The 17,958-nt window shown below is 31.4% G+C and overlaps 1 pseudogene; it reads right to left on the reverse strand.

Annotated features, from left to right (window-relative positions):
• Positions 1 to 3,156: 3,156 nt before the first annotated feature.
• On the reverse strand, positions 3,157 to 12,901 carry LOC133290692 (serine/threonine-protein kinase PEPKR2-like; annotated as a pseudogene).
• Between the last annotated feature and the right edge of the window lie 5,057 nt (positions 12,902 to 17,958).

The following is a 17,958-nucleotide window of genomic DNA, read 5'->3' on the forward strand; positions in this document are numbered from 1 at the left end:
TTGATCCTCAGCATACTGAGCACAATGGTTATTTTGATCATATGAGTCTCCTTCCACTGGTTCCTTTTGAGGATCCCTCTGCTCCTCCAATTCCAGATTCTCCAGTAGCAGATTCTGCTACTATTGGAATTAAAGCTAATATGTTAGTTAATTTTGAAGTTAATGGAGAACAAGTGGATTACAAAGAGATGGGATTAGTAGATATGGTGTATGTTCCTTGGCTAGAAGAAGTTTTCCATATTCATCCTACATTAATAGAGTACCAAAGGAACAAGACCCCCATGTATGCAGGTTGGGCTTTTACAGCACTTGGCAGGGTTTTGCACTTCCTTGAGATCACAAAGGTGGCAGAAATGAATAAGGAGGCATGTGAATGCCTTCAACAATTGTGGGATGAAGTTGAGGTCTTTGGGTTTGACTTGTCTTGGCTTGCACCCCAGGTTGAGTTTGCACTGAACATGAAAGGCTATGTGGAGAAAATGAACAAAGTTAACAAGCTTGAGGAGGAAAAGAGGAGCCTAGAGCTGAGTGTTCAAGAATTAAGCATCAAATTGGTTGAGACAGAGAAAGAGATTGAAAGCTCCAAAGGTGATTTGGCAAAATTGTGTGTGGACTTGGGTGTGCAGGTACACTCAGAAAGGGTGTTAGGATATCAACATCATCAAGCACCTGCTGTAGTGTTATTGTCTGGAAATCTGTGACTATGTTTAATTATGGAAGTCTAGATTGTTTTACTATAATGAAAGAAATGGACTCTTTCATTTTCTTGAGAAATTGGTACTTCGATTTTCTTCCTCATGTTTGTTTGGTTCAAGTTTAAATAGTCATCACTGCTGCTAATTATTGAAGATTTTGACATTAATAGTTAAGAATTTGTATCTAGATTATCACAAAGACAAGTTTTTTTATTAGTATGAAAAAATTAATTTTATATAGAATGGAAACAAAATAAACTCTTAATTGTGAACAATTATGGCCCCATTTTGTGCACGACTGCACGTAACGGTAGAGATATGATAGGATAAATTATTATATCCTTTTCTTATTCAATATTCGGTGAGTCAATATGATATGACAAGCTTGTCTTCTTGGCTTATTTCATCTACGGATTGTAGCTTAAGTAATTTATTTAGTGGTTAGAACTTAGAAATAGTTATTAACCATGTTAAATGCGAGAGGATATTTAGAGCTCGCGGTCGAATGTACTGGGAGGAGAAAAGAATGTGAGGAAAGAGGGGAGAGAAGAGAAGAGAGAGGGCGAAATAGAGAGTGAACTACTGAATATTTTTCCATCAATCACATGGGGTACAATATTTAGATGAAATTAGATATTGTTTCTTGATAAAAGTCAATAAAATTTTATTTTCAAACGTGCAAATCACCATGACACAGATACCATCCAAAGAGGCCCTAATAATTTTTTAATGACATGGAAGAAAATGAGAGAAAAGATTAAAAAAAAAAGATGACGCTAATTTTTTTAATTTTTATTTCTATTATTTTAGTTCCTTTATTTTTTTTTCTCTTCAGTCAATTGATAAAAGATTTGAAACTTTAAAAACTTTCTTCCCTTTTCTCCCCTCAATCCAAAGATAAGGTTAAATTATAGAGAATCATCCCATTCTTCTAATAAAAACAAAAAGAGAATTATCTCGTATTTTAATTAAAATATATCATTTGTCCTCTCTTTATTGACAAAACTATTTATGTCTAAAAGGACATAATTTACGTCCTTTAAAAGGACACACTAAATCCCTCTCTCTTTTCCTGATTTGATCGGAATACTTTGAGCCATGAGAGTAAAAATGAGGGCAAAAATTCATGAATCAATTTTATTAGTAAATTATGTTTAAGATATATCCATGAAATTTTTATTCTTATTTTACCATAATACATAGTTGACTCAAAGCGAAAGGAGGGTAAACACTTATACCTCGATACCGGAGTTGTTAAATTGAGTCATGACTTATCAATTAATCTGATTTAAGTTACCAAAATTCAATCCATATTAATTTACTTATCTCTTAACTTCTAATGAGCTAACCAGAAACTTTGGGTTTAAACTTTTTTAAATTCACAATTTTCATGAATTACTAATTGTTTTGATTATATTTATAAAAATTATGAATTCAGTTTGGTGATTGGTTATGTTTTGATGATCTTTACTACAATCTAGAATTAATTTATTATGATTACATATTTTTCTATTCTTTTAACTAATAATAAACAAATTTGTTTAACATTAATATCAATCTAGCATTTTATGAGCCAATCCTAATCATCATAACTCATGAGAGATCTAAATAATAAATTACCCTCTTCGTTAAAAAAATATTCCAAAGCATATGCACCTTTTCTTTCTTTTTCCGAGCATATGATTCACTAGGGGTGTTCGCGGTATGGATTGGATCGATTTTGGAAGCAAAATTCATGCGATCCAATCCCTTCGGTTTGATCATATAATCATCCATTCGGTTTTGATTTGTTTTCAAATCCGATCCGATCCAATCCAATTTTTTTCGGTTTGGATTGAATTATTATTATCTAGATTACCCCTTAACCTCACCTTAACAGATAAAGAATCTCAAATTTTATAGCCTTTCAAAATCTATCCCCCGGTAGTTAAGATTCGCCTCTTCTAAACACAAGTAGCTGTACTTTTTTTTCCTTTTTTTTTTTCCAGTGAAAATAAGCAAGCAGCTGTCAACTCCATTTTCAAAGTAAACGCCATTGCTATATATAATTGACTCAAGGTCAAACTCCTCGCTACCATCTGTACAAAAAAGTATGTCTTGAAATACAAATTGCCAACACTAAATAAGTACACATGCAGCGTTATGGGAGGGATAACATACGCTTATGCACTCATGGTTTCGGATTAAAATCTTCCAAAAAAACATATGAGTAGGTCAAGTTTTCACTGAAGTGAAATCATAGCATTCTATTTATCATGCTCCAGCAAGAGCAAAAACATGCAGTGACACACTAATATCATATTCACAGGTTCTGTACAACTAGCTGAGTTTTCTCAGTAATCATTATTTAGAGGAAAAAAATGTAATCCACTTTTGCCAACTGTAGAATGTGTTGGGCAAAGTATACTATAAAACCCCAGCTAAAGCAGCAGAGATGGTGGGGTGTCAACCTGTCAGTAGGTCAAAATGCTTTACAGAGGTTAGCCCTCATGTTAGATAAACCTTGCTGATGAATTGGAACTGCCCACAACTTGCTCCTCTTTGGTTCAGATATCCTTACATGTGAAATTGCATTGGCAAGTGCATCAATCCACACACAAACATCATGATATTATGAATTGCAACTTTCAGATGATGAAGAAAGGCTTGAAACCTCATTAAGGAACCCATCATCCATCCTGTTTCTTCCTAACCTAGGTTCAGGTGCAGCAACAAAGTTGTGGCAAGCAGCTCCATTTTGGTGCTTCAACTTTGATTCAACGGGCAGGATCTTCAATGTACGTTATGTGTAGAAAGATATCCATGGATGTCCTGAAATTGAACCACATAATATTAATTTAACATGCAAACAATCGAACAGTTCTTAAAACTTAAAAGTACTGTCATTTTATTTCCTGTTTAAAAACATTAGGGAGAAAAAGAGAGCCTCAACCACATAGAAGAACACATAATAAAAACTAACAAAAGTAAGTGAGAATTAACAGATTCCCACTGTTATCCCAACCAAAACAAGGCAATCCTTCTAATTATTAAGAATTCATGTGAAAGGCAAAGATACTTTTCAACAAAACTTGGAAATTTCTAATTTTAATTATTTCAAGATTAAAAAACAAAAAATCAGACCAAATACAACTAGTCTTTGGTGTATTCATCATTGAGGAAGAGAGATAAAGCACGCTACAAAACATTAATAATCTATCATAAACTTACTAAGTACTTCATCAGCTGTTATCCTTGCTGAAATATCCCTTGTCAGCATTCTCCCAACAAGATCTCGTGCAGGTTTAGATATTGATTCCCACATCCCGGTTTGGAAATCTAGCTTGGAATTCTTAATAGCCTCAAAAACTGCTTCTTGTGAATCCCCTTTAAATGGAAGAACACCAACCAACAGAGCATGCAGGAGCACTCCAGCACTCCATATATCCGCCTTTTCTGAGTATCTACCCAACAACACTTCTGGTGCAACATATGCAGGGCTCCCAGCCAAACCCGTCAAGTTCTGACCTGCAATGCAAATTTCTAGACAATGAGGCTATGCATAAACAACATAAATGACTCATGTATGTATGTATGTATGTATCTTTTACTTATGTGTGTGTATTTATATATATGTCAATTGAATTACTGATATTTTTAAATGCTTAAAAATTAAACAAAGTGACCTTAGAGTAGGAATGGTTAGCTTCAAACTATTATAAGCATTTTCTCTAGGACCTCTTATTCTTAGACCGCTAGCAAATTTAATTGAATACTGAACATAGTAATTACTCCTATGTACAGGGTAACATTAGTAAAGTACAATTCAGTTGAAAGCTCATCATGATGAACTTCTTCAAACTTGCCTAGACATTTTTTATTAACAGAATGAATTTTACACAACAGGTTGTGTAAGGATTCTATTCATAGAAGTTAGCACATATATATACCATAGGATAACAAAAAAAGAAGATCATCCAAACAGGTTTAACATATTACCCTTAGAAATTCTCATGGCCAGGCCAAAATCAGCAAGCTTTATTTCCCCCGAAGCAGTAAGCAGAATATTCTCAGGCTTGATATCTCTGTGCACAACTCCCATATCATGACAATACTTGATGACCAACATCACTTCCTTAAGTATATTAGCAGCCCGCTATTCAGAACAAGGGCCCTCCCTAAACATCTGGTCGACAAGTCTTCCCCCAGAGCACAATTCCATCACCAGATCAGAGCAATCAGCTTCCTCATACACTGCCAGCAGAGTCACAACCCCAGGATGCCCAGACAAGTGCTGCATTATCTCCACCTCCCTGTAAACAGTCTCATCCCCCTTCTTCAGAGTCTTACACGCATACTCCGCGCCGCCAACAAGAGACCTACACAACGAAACAGATCCATACTTTCCTTGCCCGATCCTCACCCCAGTAACATAATCATCTTCAATCCATCTGGGTAGCCACGTCAATGCAACCTATCTTCCTCTTTAGGCCTCTTCCCGCGGTCATCAGAGACAATGTCCCACAAGGAGGAGCAGTGGCAAAACCCGCCACCCTACTCTTGTAGGAACCAGCTGAGTCTATCTTAGTATTTTCTCTACACCTCTTCTTCAACCTCGAACAATCTTCCATCGAATAATGGGTCTCAAAATTGGACGACGGAGACCCATGATTGGATCTCAAAATGTCAGTCAATTTCGAGGACTCGTCACACTCACTTCCTTTCCTTTTCATCCTTATAGCATCTATCAGTAAAGTACCAACGCAACACCAATCTTTGTGTTGATCACGTACCCAGTGTGCAAAATTCGATTTTTGCCGCAAGACACAATTCTGCAGTCAAAATAGAGAAAGATCAGTCAACGAATTCTAGTCAGATTGATCATGAATGAACGCAAAACCACAAGGAAAGCATCCAAACACAAATATTAAACTTCAAGAAAGTAAATCGAACCCCGAAGCTTTCTCGCAACGTAATGGCGCCAAAAAGCGCCATCACATCACGAGACCCCTGCAAGACAAGACAAGAAGATGCCAGAACATAGAAAGAAAAAGAAACAAACCTTCGCAATCCCAACCAATGATCCTGTAATGCGTTGCGGAGAGTATAAGCAATGAGAAAAAAGTCGCAAATTGGGAAACTATTACGACGTAATTTCTCAATCAGGGACTGAAACCCTAAAAATCTGCTATCAAAGTTTTAGGGGAATGCGCGAACGACAAGCATAGAAAAAAGAAAGAAAGAAGACGGGTACTCTCTGAGAGTCACACTCTTTTTGCTTAGCTAACGTTGTTTCCTTTAATATAGGATGTTCCAGTTCATTGTTTTATGTTCTCGTGCGTGCGTCACTATTTCAAGGGGTGTATTTGATTACGATTTTAAAAAATTTCCTCAATCAGTGGAATAAAAAAATCAACAGGGTCAAATTAGGTAAGAAAAATAATGAACTAGTAAGAAAAAAAAAATGAATATCGTCAAATTATATAAGAAAAAGCATTGAACGTGTATAAAGTAGGAACTGTTTTAAAAAACTAATGAATAACTTTAATTTGGATTTTGAAATGGTAATCCAAATATTGAATTCTGGAAATTATTGGTATTTATTCCCTTCTTTATATTGTTCAATACCAGATTAATTACCATTTAATAGTCATCATATTAACGAAATTGGACTTTTTTCCTTACACACGTTTCTCATTTTCATCATATTAATTACCATTCAATAGTCAACAAATTTCACATAAATGTTTGACTTTTTTGCAATTTATGCTTTTTTTTTAAATAGAAATCGCAACTAACGTATAGTGAAAAATATTTTTTTCCTTAAAAATGCAGTTTTTGAAAAAAAAAATTCAAACAAGTCCTTAATTTTCACCTCTGCTATTTTTTAAATTGTTGAAAAGTTAAAAAAAAAAAAAAAAAAAAGATAAAAAGCTTTTTTTGTAATATTGCTCTTAACTTTGATCCAATCTGATACGCCAATCCCATGGGAATAACAAAATTGGATTTTTTCCTTACACACATTTCTCATTTTCATCATATTAATTACCGTTCAATATTGTCATCATATTAACATTGAACATGCATAAAATAGGAGTTGTTATAAAATACTAATGAATAACTTTAACTTGGATTTTGAAATGGTAATTCAAATTTGAATTCTGAAAATCATTGGTATTTATTCTCCCTTTATGATTGGTCAATACCAGGTTAATTACCATTCAATATTGTCATCATATTAACGAAACTGGACTTTTTTCCTTACATAATTTTCTGATATTCTTCTTGACTTTCTCCCTAATTTGTTCCTTAATTTCTATTTAATTTCTATCTTAGGAATTTCCTTCATCCAATACCTCACTTTGTTTTTCTTGAATTTCCTTTATTTGATTTATCTTAATTCATATCAGGAATTTTTTTAAAATAAAATAATATATACTTGATAATGGGTGTTTCCATTCCTTCACAAGATTTTTAAAAAATATTTAATTTTTGAAAAAATATTTGACTTATGTTATTTTTAGAAGTTAAAATTTTCAGTTTAAAAAAATAAATAGATTTTTGACTTTTTTTATGACTTTGTCCTTTTTTAAAAAGCAGGCGTCCAAACATATTTTTTCATACATGCTTTTTTTTTTCTGAAGAAAGACAACTTTTTGAGAGAGAAAAATCCATCCAAACGGCCCTAATAAATTTTTAATGACATGGAAGAAAATGAGAGAAAAGATTAAGAAAGAGATGACGCTAATTTTTTTAATTTTTGATTTCTATTATTTTAGTTGCTTTATTTTTCTTCTCTTCACTCAATTGAGAAAAGATTTGAAACTTTAAAAACTTTTTTCCATTTTCTCCTCTCAATCCAAAGATGAGGTTAAGGCATGACAACTATATATTAGCATATGATATTAAAAAATAAAATGGTCAAGGGAATGAGAAAAAAAAATGTGAATTTTGAAGACGATTGAAAAATAATAGTTAAAACTATATATTAGCAATTGTCGTAAAAAAAACTATATAATAAAATATTATAAATTTTTATATAATTTTTTAAATATAAAATTTGGTATTTCGGTTAAAATCTATTGTCATTTGCAATTTTATACAGTTGATGAAATCTATAAACAAAAGTAAAGAAATAGATTTTTATTGTGTTATCAAACGTAATTTTGATTATCGGAATAAAAAAAAATGTGTTATCAAACGTAATTCTGATTCTCGGAATAAAAATAAAATATGTTAACAAACGTAATTCTGATTCTCAGAATTGTTCCAAGGCACAGAAATAGAAAAGAATCATTCCTTTTCAGAAACAGTGCCAGGAATCAGAATGATTGTCATGCGCAGCCTAATTGTCGTTGATTATATATCAAAGCAAACATATAAAAATGCACTAACTTTTTCGATAAACATTTCAAACATAAAATTTCACTTTCCTCCCACAACATAATAAGTAATGAACCAAACATTATTCTAATTGATCTCAGAATATGTTTTTAAATGAATAATATAAATCATCATATATTATATTATTAAAAAATAAAAGGTATGTGTAATTATGATAAATGTTTGACATGTCAAATTTTTTGCCCCAACTAAAGTTAAATTCTGGCTCCGCCATTGTGTGGAGCCATTCTTTTGGACGTTAGATGATTTTTTTTTTTTGCTTTCTTGCCCATCAGTGGCGGAGCCACATTATGCTTAGATAGGGTCGGAGCCCCAGTTACATTTCAGTAAATTTTATTTATTATATATAATTATATAAGTAACTGTAATTTTTGTTTTTTTTTAAATAGAAATCTAAAATAACTTATAGTGAAAAATATATCTTTTTACTTATAAAATGCAATTTTTGAAAAAAAAAATTCATTCAAACGGGTCGTTAATCTTCACCTCTGCTATTTTTAAAAATTTTGAAAAGTTAAAAAATAAAGAAAGAAAGATAAAAAGTTTTTTTTTAATATTGCTCTTAACTTTGATCAATCTGATACCGCCAATCCCATGGGAATAACAAATTACATGTTATGGAATAAAAAAATCAACAGGGTCAAATTAGGTAAGAAAAATAATGAACTAGTAAGAAAAAAAAATGAATATCGTCAAATTATATAAGAAAAAGCATTGAACGTGTATAAAGTAGGAACTGTTTTAAAAAACTAATGAATAACTTTAATTTGGATTTTGAAATGGTAATCCAAATATTGAATTCTGGAAATTATTGGTATTTATTCCCTTCTTTATATTGTTCAATACCAGATTAATTACCATTTAATAGTCATCATATTAACGAAATTGGACTTTTTTCCTTACACACGTTTCTGATATTCTTCTTGACTTTCTCCCTAATTTGTTCCCTAATTTCTATTTAATTTCTATCTTAGGAATTTCCTTCATCCAATACCTGACTTTGTTTTTTCTTGAATTTCCTTTATTTGATTTCTCTTAATTCATATCAGGAATTTTTAAAAAATAAAATAATATATACTTGATAAATGGGTGTTCCCATTCCTTGATTCCAATTTAAATTCACAATAATAATAAAAGTACTCTGTTTCACTTCTATGAGAATAAGTGATTGTTTGGATGAGTTTTCAAAAAAAATATTTTTATATTTTATTTATTTTAGAAGTACTTTTTATAAAAGTTAAAGTTATTTAAATTTTTAAAAAATATTTGTGTTTTAACTTATGTTATTTTTAGAAGCTAAAATTTTCATTTAAAAAAAAAGATTTTTAACTTTTTTTATGACTTTTACTCTTTTTAAAAGTAGACGTCCAAACATATTTCTCCCATACATGCTTTTTTTTTCCTGAAGTAAAACAACTTTTGAAGAGAGAAAAACCCATCCAAAGAGGCCCTAATAATTTTTTAATGACATGGAAGAAAATGAGAGAAAAGATTAAAAAAAAGATGACGCTAATTTTTTTAATTTTTTATTTCTATTATTTTAGTTCCTTTATTTTTTTTTCTTTTCAGTCAATTGATAAAAGATTTGAAACTTTAAAAACTTTCTTCCCTTTTCTCCCCTCAATCCAAAGATAAGGTTAAATTATAGAGAATCATCACATTCTTCTAATAAAAACAAAAAGAGAATTATCTCTTATTTTAATTAACAGTTATCATTTTTCAAATCAAACTCATTAATTAATTATTAATTTGCAATAAATGATAATCGTTGATTGGCGGAAATCAACGGTTAAGATGTGGTCGTAACATTGTGCGTAACATTATTTGTGTGTCACAATATCCTATCCCAGGATATTGTGACACACAAATAATGTTACGCACAATGTTACGACCACATCTTAACCGTTGATTTCCGCCAATCAACGGTTATCATTTTTCAAATCAAACTCATTAATTAATTATTAATTCGCAATAAATGATAATCTGAATCCACCTAACCACCTTAAATTGTAAACCAGCAAGCTTCCGTTAAAAGCTCTACTCAAATAGCGGGTTTTGTGGGCCTCTCCATGAGTCCTAACTGATCACGTAATATAATTATCTAATGTTTCCTTTTTCAGCTATACCCTCTTCCTAAATATGTTCCTACCTATTATCTAGATTACCCCTTAACCTCACCTTAACAGATAAAGAATCTCAAATTTTATAGCCTTTCAAAATCTATCCCCCGGTAGTTAAGATTCGCCTCTTCTAAACACAAGTAGCTGTACTTTTTTTTCCTTTTTTTTTTCAGTGAAAATAAGCAAGCAGCTGTCAACTCCATTTTCAAAGTAAACGCCATTGCTATATATAATTGACTCAAGGTCAAACTCCTCGCTACCATCTGTACAAAAAAGTATGTCTTGAAATACAAATTGCCAACACTAAATAAGTACACATGCAGCGTTATGGGAGGGATAACATACGCTTATGCACTCATGGTTACGGATTAAAATCTTCCAAAAAAACATATGAGTAGGTCAAGTTTTCACTGAAGTGAAATCATAGCATTCTATTTATCATGCTCCAGCAAGAGCAAAAACATGCAGTGACACACTAATATCATATTCACAGGTTCTGTACAACTAGCTGAGTTTTCTCAGTAATCATTATTTAGAGGAAAAAAATGTAATCCACTTTTGCCAACTGTAGAATGTGTTGGGCAAAGTATACTATAAAACCCCAGCTAAAGCAGCAGAGATAGTGGGGTGTCAACCTGTCAGTAGGTCAAAATGCTTTACAGAGGTTAGCCCTCATGTTAGATAAACCTTGCTGATGAATTGGAACTGCCCACAACTTGCTCCTCTTTGGTTCAGATATCCTTACATGTGAAATTGCATTGGCAAGTGCATCAATCCACACACAAACATCATGATATTATGAATTGCAACTTTCAGATGATGAAGAAAGGCTTGAAACCTCATTAAGGAACCCATCATCCATCCTGTTTCTTCCTAACCTAGGTTCAGGTGCAGCAACAAAGTTGTGGCAAGCAGCTCCATTTTGGTGCTTCAACTTTGATTCAACGGGCAGGATCTTCAATGTACGTTATGTGTAGAAAGATATCCATGGATGTCCTGAAATTGAACCACATAATATTAATTTAACATGCAAACAATCGAACAGTTCTTAAAACTTAAAAGTACTGTCATTTTATTTCCTGTTTAAAAACATTAGGGAGAAAAAGAGAGCCTCAACCACATAGAAGAACACATAATAAAAACTAACAAAAGTAAGTGAGAATTAACAGATTCCCACTGTTATCCCAACCAAAACAAGGCAATCCTTCTAATTATTAAGAATTCATGTGAAAGGCAAAGATACTTTTCAACAAAACTTGGAAATTTCTAATTTTAATTATTTCAAGATTAAAAAACAAAAAATCAGACCAAATACAACTAGTCTTTGGTGTATTCATCATTGAGGAAGAGAGATAAAGCACGCTACAAAACATTAATAATCTATCATAAACTTACTAAGTACTTCATCAGCTGTTATCCTTGCTGAAATATCCCTTGTCAGCATTCTCCCAACAAGATCTCGTGCAGGTTTAGATATTGATTCCCACATCCCGGTTTGGAAATCTAGCTTGGAATTCTTAATAGCCTCAAAAACTGCTTCTTGTGAATCCCCTTTAAATGGAAGAACACCAACCAACAGAGCATGCAGGAGCACTCCATATATCCGGTTTAGTATCTACCCAACAACACTTCTGGTGCAACATATGCAGGGCTCCCACAAATCAAGTTCTGACCGGTTTGGAAATCTAGTTTTCCTTTTTAATTCCAAATTCTAATTTCTTAATAGCAATGAGAACATTTTACAACTGCTTGAATCATGATGAATCCCCTTATAAATGGAAGAACACCTGAAAACCAACAGAGCATGCAGGAGCACTCACAGTTATGCAAAAATTATTCATATATATATTTTCTGAGAACTTAAAATCAAAATCTCCCCAACAACACTTCTGGTGCAAAAATAAAAGATCACCCAATCATCGTGAATCCCAGAGAAATTCATATTAACAAACCCGTCAAGTTCTGACCTGCAATGCAAATTTCTAGACAATGAGGCTATGCATAAACAACATAAATGACTCATGTATGTATCTTTTACTTATGTGTGTGTATTTATATATATGTCAATTGAATTACTGATATTTTTAAATGCTTAAAAATTAAACAAAGTGACCTTAGAGTAGGAATGGTTAGCTTCAAACTATTATAAGCATTTTCTCTAGGACCTCTTATTCTTAGACCGCTAGCAAATTTAATTGAATACTGAACATAGTAAACTTAAGGGAGATGACCATCTGAACTCTCCAATTTTTTACTCCTATGTACAGGGTAACATTAGTAAAGTACAATTCAGTTGAAAGCTCATCATGATGAACTTCTTCAAACTTGCCTAGACATTTTTTATTAACAGAATGACTAGGATGGAATTTTACACAAGGCAGGTTGTGTAAGGATTCTATTCATAGAAGTTAGCACATATATATACCATAGGATAACAAAAAAAGAAGATCATCCAAACAGGTTTAACATATTACCCTTAGAAATTCTCATGGCCAGGCCAAAATCAGCAAGCTTTATTTCCCCCGAAGCAGTAAGCAGAATATTCTCAGGCTTGATATCTCTGTGCACAACTCCCATATCATGACAATACTTGATGACCAACATCACTTCCTTAAGTATATTAGCAGCCCGCTGTTCAGAACAAGGGCCCTCCCTAAACATCTGGTCGACAAGTTGAAAGAAAAGTTTATTGTCATATCCCATTAAAACCCAACCCAAGCTTATTTTTTGTTGAAGGTGATTGTGATTTTTTGTGTATGTCAATGTTATTCAAATTATTTTTGTCATGTTATATACATAAATATTGGCTAATTTCAATTTAAAATTTGTTTTGAAAATCAAATTGGCAAAGTAAGAAAGCAATTTTGGTAGACAGTTTTGAAAAAAAAATTGAGGTGTTGTATTTGCATAGCATTTGATATTTGGTCATAGATAGCAAGCAAAAGTTACTTTTTGTAATGACAACTTGCAGGTGGTGTTTTGTGGTTAGCCGGCTAAATGGCAAAAGGGCAACCCACTAGCAGACCTAAATATCCTCATCTAAAGCGCCAAGGTTTCACTTTCTTTATAGGGTTATATTTGTAATTTTATACCATTTACTAATCAATATTTTATTCTCAACCAAATATAGGTTTCAAGAACTTTAATCATTTTGCCTGGTAATATTTGGCCCAACCAAACAACTTTTTTTAACTTTCAATAATTATATTTCTTCTTATGAATTAAAATTTTTACTTGAACCAAATAGCACCATAGGTCCAGTTGCTGATTTTTGTTTTTTGGAAATCCTTGCTTTGGTCACGTAGTTGTTTTGAATACTGTCTCTGATTTACAAGCTCAAAAGCAAAAAAAAATCACTAAAAGGCTGAACCCCCAAACGTGGTTGATGAACACACAGATTACTTTGCATTGGTGGGTTGAGTTGAGATCTATAACTCAACCCATTAAATTGGGCAATTTAGGTGGGCTGACCCGATGTGTCTGACTCACTTTGGAAAAATGATCTTTGGAAAAAGGGAGGATTCAAAAGTTGATTATAAGTAAGGAATGTTTAAGTAGCTATACCTTCTATTTTAAAAATGGTTACCTTAAATTAGTTATATGAATTAGTTAATAAATTTTTGAAATACTTATGTCACCTTAAAGAATTAAATTAAATTAAATTAATTATTTACCAAGAACATTTAAAATGTGAAAATTTAATTTTGACTTTGATGGAAAAAAGCAACTCCGACATATTTCTAGGTGAAATTGAAAGCTACGTTATTCTTAAAAAAAATATGTGCTCGTTAATTTTAATTTTGAAAACACTTTGAAAGAATGTTGGTTTTTAAAATTTCATTTTTTAATTTAAAAATTTTATATTATTGGGCTATCGCAACCGAAATGACTTAAGTAAATTCAAGATTAACAAAATGTCACACCTCAACTAATCCTTTAAAACAAAATTAGTTTTTCAATATTATTTAAATAATGAAAGACAATGATCAATTTTTAAAGAAAAGTTTGAATCGCAGAGCTAAAATGATCCTAAATAAAAATTATGAGTTTAACAAGTTGTTACGATTCATTTAACCACCAAAATTAAAATATTTTAAAATTAATAAAAAATGCCAAATTAAATACGTTTGGCCATCAAACTATATCGCAGTTAAAATAACCCTAAATAAAAACTATGAGATTAACAAGTCACCATGGCTAAACTAATCCCTAATATTAAAAATAATTTTAAAATTAATATAAAATGATAAATTTAAAATTAATATAAAATGATAAATTTAAATAAGTTAGGTCATCAAGTTGTTACTACTAAAATTAACCTAAAAATTATGTTAACAAGTCATCATGACTAACTTAATCTCTTTTAAATTTCTGTTTTATTAACTTAATTTTTATACCTTCTCCCAATTCCTTTACTGCCTCTTGCGATATTATCAACATCTCCTGCTAGCATTGGATGTCATATTGTTACTCACTAAACAAGTTATTCGAGAAAAGAATTTATGACTTGTCGCACATTTCCAATTCAAGCCACACAAACCAAATTGATCTGAAGGGATCAAATCGAAAGGAGACTCCCATGAATCCAATAGCGCGCTTCTCATAGGTAAATTGCTGGCTATATATCTCTGGCTCCACGTGCGTGGATGTTTCTCCTTAATCAAAATCATTCACTCTCACCTTTTGCTTTGCACAAAGAAAACGTTTGGGGCAGCAATTACTTTGACAGATTGGTACTAACACTATGGTCACTGAAAAATGTGTTGGCACCCAGAAGCAAACTTCTCATTAAATTCTTTTATCTAACACATAGAATGCACTCTCTCACTCTAGTAAATCCAAAGTCAGTACTCAGTAGCACAGCCATATCTTTCACCTTAGGCATAGGTTTGAATTCGTCAACTTGACATATGAACCTATTAAATATATTACCAATTTAAGGGTCATATTGATGTTGACAAATCCACTAACAAACTAGATGACTCGCTACACGAGTCAAATCAAAATTACATTCCTTTATGAGTAGACTGTGGAGTTACCCAAAACAAGACTTTCCATATCCAAAAACCTTTAACATGAGGTTATTTCAAGATAGCTCAAAAAAAAAAAAAAAAAATTCGCTTTTTTAAAATCATAATTTTAGATTTGGATAATTCACAAATGAGTACTTTAAATTTTCCCTTTCATATATGGTTCTCTTATTATATGTGATTAATATTTTTCTTGTCACATTATATCTTCTGTGATCTCAAAATGATATCAATTTTAGAAATTGAAGAGAAACTTTTATTATATAAATACTAATATAATCTTAAAATAAACTAAAGTTATAAAAAATATCTTTTTCGCAATTTCAAAATAATGTCATTTTGGGATTGTAGAAGAAACATTAAATCTTATAATAGGCTTTTATTAGAAGCTATAAATAGTGTAGAGTCATACATGACAGATAAATATATGTTGTGGATCTAATAGAGGTTTACATGAATATTAGGCTAAAAAATTAGAAACTAAAACTAAAAATCGCTACATTAGAGAGAATAAATATATAGTTAATTTGAAATTTATTTGTCATCAACATGCTAATTAAAAACTCTACCATTGTACATAAAGTTCTTTAGCTTCAACCCAGATACTCCACCTCTAAACATGGTCCCATTTTGATTTACTTTTATACTTTTATCAAAGCCTTTTTTGGTGGTCAAATTATATGTTAATGTCTCAGGAGTTAAATTAAGAAGTGATTTAAAATTTTTGATTTGTAAAAGTAATAGTGATATATATTGAAAATAAAATATGTTATGTACAATAAGATATTTCAAAAAAAAAATTATATATATATATAAAATATTTAAATTAACCAATAAAAAGTAAATTATAAACCCGTGGGTTTCACGGCTAACTATACTAGTTCAGTACAACTACAAATTATAAAGGGAAATAAAGGACGAAGGGTTTGTGCCCCACCGGGTTGGTATGTATCTTTTAATATCAAGAAAGTTAGATGATAGAACGTAAACTGTAACATGTAATAAATAAGTAAAAAAATGCGGAAATAATATTGCGATAAATGTGTCCTTTAATTACTTTATACTTTTTGCAGCATTTGTCAGTGGGATATACTCCTTCATGTCAATTGTTCTTTACTGACAGATCTTGTAAGTCACATGAATCAATTGCAGTGAATGTTGCCCAAAAAAATAAGAAAGACAAAAATTAAGAAGCTCCCAGGAGAAAGAAAAAGTTGAAATATTTTTTTTTTTCACTAGCTTTCTTTTATATAAATTTCTCCACCAATTCATTAATCGATTAATTTGGTTCAATCAGACAGGATTAAAAGAGCGATGAAATTTTTCTTACCAAAATTTTAAAATAATTACATATTCAGAACTCTAACTTAAAATTATTGATTAAGCCGTCGAAGAACCCTTACTAATTTATGCATATGCCCACTAGTAGCGTGAAAGTGGGTCGGGTCGTCTCACAAGGATCTACACCTTAGTCAACGTCTGAGCAGACCTGACCTAATATATTTTGTAAAATAGGTCAAGTTCAAATCTTGAAAAATCTTGTTTAATAAATAGGTCGTAGGCCCATTTAACAAGGCTTTTGGCCCATAAACTTATTACAGACTGGTCTATATTGTACCATTTATTTTAAATTAAATAAATAAGTATGGCTTGAAAAAAATTAAAAGGTATAAATTTAATCAATTAAAATTCTTTTATAATTTAATTATATTCGATTAAATTTTAATAGAAATCTGACTTTATTTCTTACGTAGGAGGAATCAACATCTCAGCATGTTAGATGGTGTATATGTAAATATATTAAAAGATTTTTGGTAGAGGATATACTTACTATTTTTTCTTACTATCTTTTACTATCAAATCTTAACCGCTGATTTCCGTCAATTTAACGGTTATAATTTATTGGATCACACTTATTAATTAATTATTAATTCTCAATAAATTATAACTTATATTTACGAAAATCAACAGTTATAATTTTGTAGTAAGAAAAAAAATATAGTAAATATAATCTCCCCCAAGATTTTTTGTTTCTAAATCTTATTTTTTTCTTTCTATTTTTTAATCTTGTTTTTTGTTTTCTACATTTACAAATTGTTTGCCAACTTACGTAACATTGGAATTGTAAACACAGATTTTGATCAGTTGTTGTTGTGATTTATGATTCTGTTTGAACGTTGAAATTGTAATTTTTGTTTTAACATCATAATTTGAGTTTTTTGTGAAGTTAATTCTTGGAAGTTAAAATTAACATGTTAACAGGTCTGACCAAGTTAATAGTTAGACTCGTACTATACTATTAGGCTAAATCAAATTGAAATTTTTTATTATGAGCGGGACAAAGCTCGGCTCACCCTAACTCAGCTTCACCCCTTGCCCACTAATTTTCTGACTTTTGAATTGGACCCTTTTCTCACCCGTCCCCCGATTTTTCCTTTTCCCTTCAATATTTTTTTTTCTCATTTTTTTTTTGTTTGGCTAGGAATTTCAGCCTTGTCTATATCAAGCATGCATACGTAGCAATTCCCCTTTACCTACATTCTGGGTTATATATATGCCCATTTAATGAATTTTCAACTCAAATGTCATTCTGGAATGAATACGCAAGTAGAATCTTGGTCACCTTGCTCAGCAGCATTACCCTCTTTCCCTTCATCACATGCTGTAAAATATCAATACGAACAGGACTCATTTAATTATGCATACCTACACCCTATAGTTAAGATATTC

This window comes from Gastrolobium bilobum, unplaced genomic scaffold, assembly GCF_033153095.1.
Source record: "Gastrolobium bilobum isolate Gb01-03AN ecotype WA unplaced genomic scaffold, APGP_CSIRO_Gbil_v1 utg5903, whole genome shotgun sequence".
Lineage (NCBI taxonomy): Eukaryota > Viridiplantae > Streptophyta > Magnoliopsida > Fabales > Fabaceae > Gastrolobium > Gastrolobium bilobum.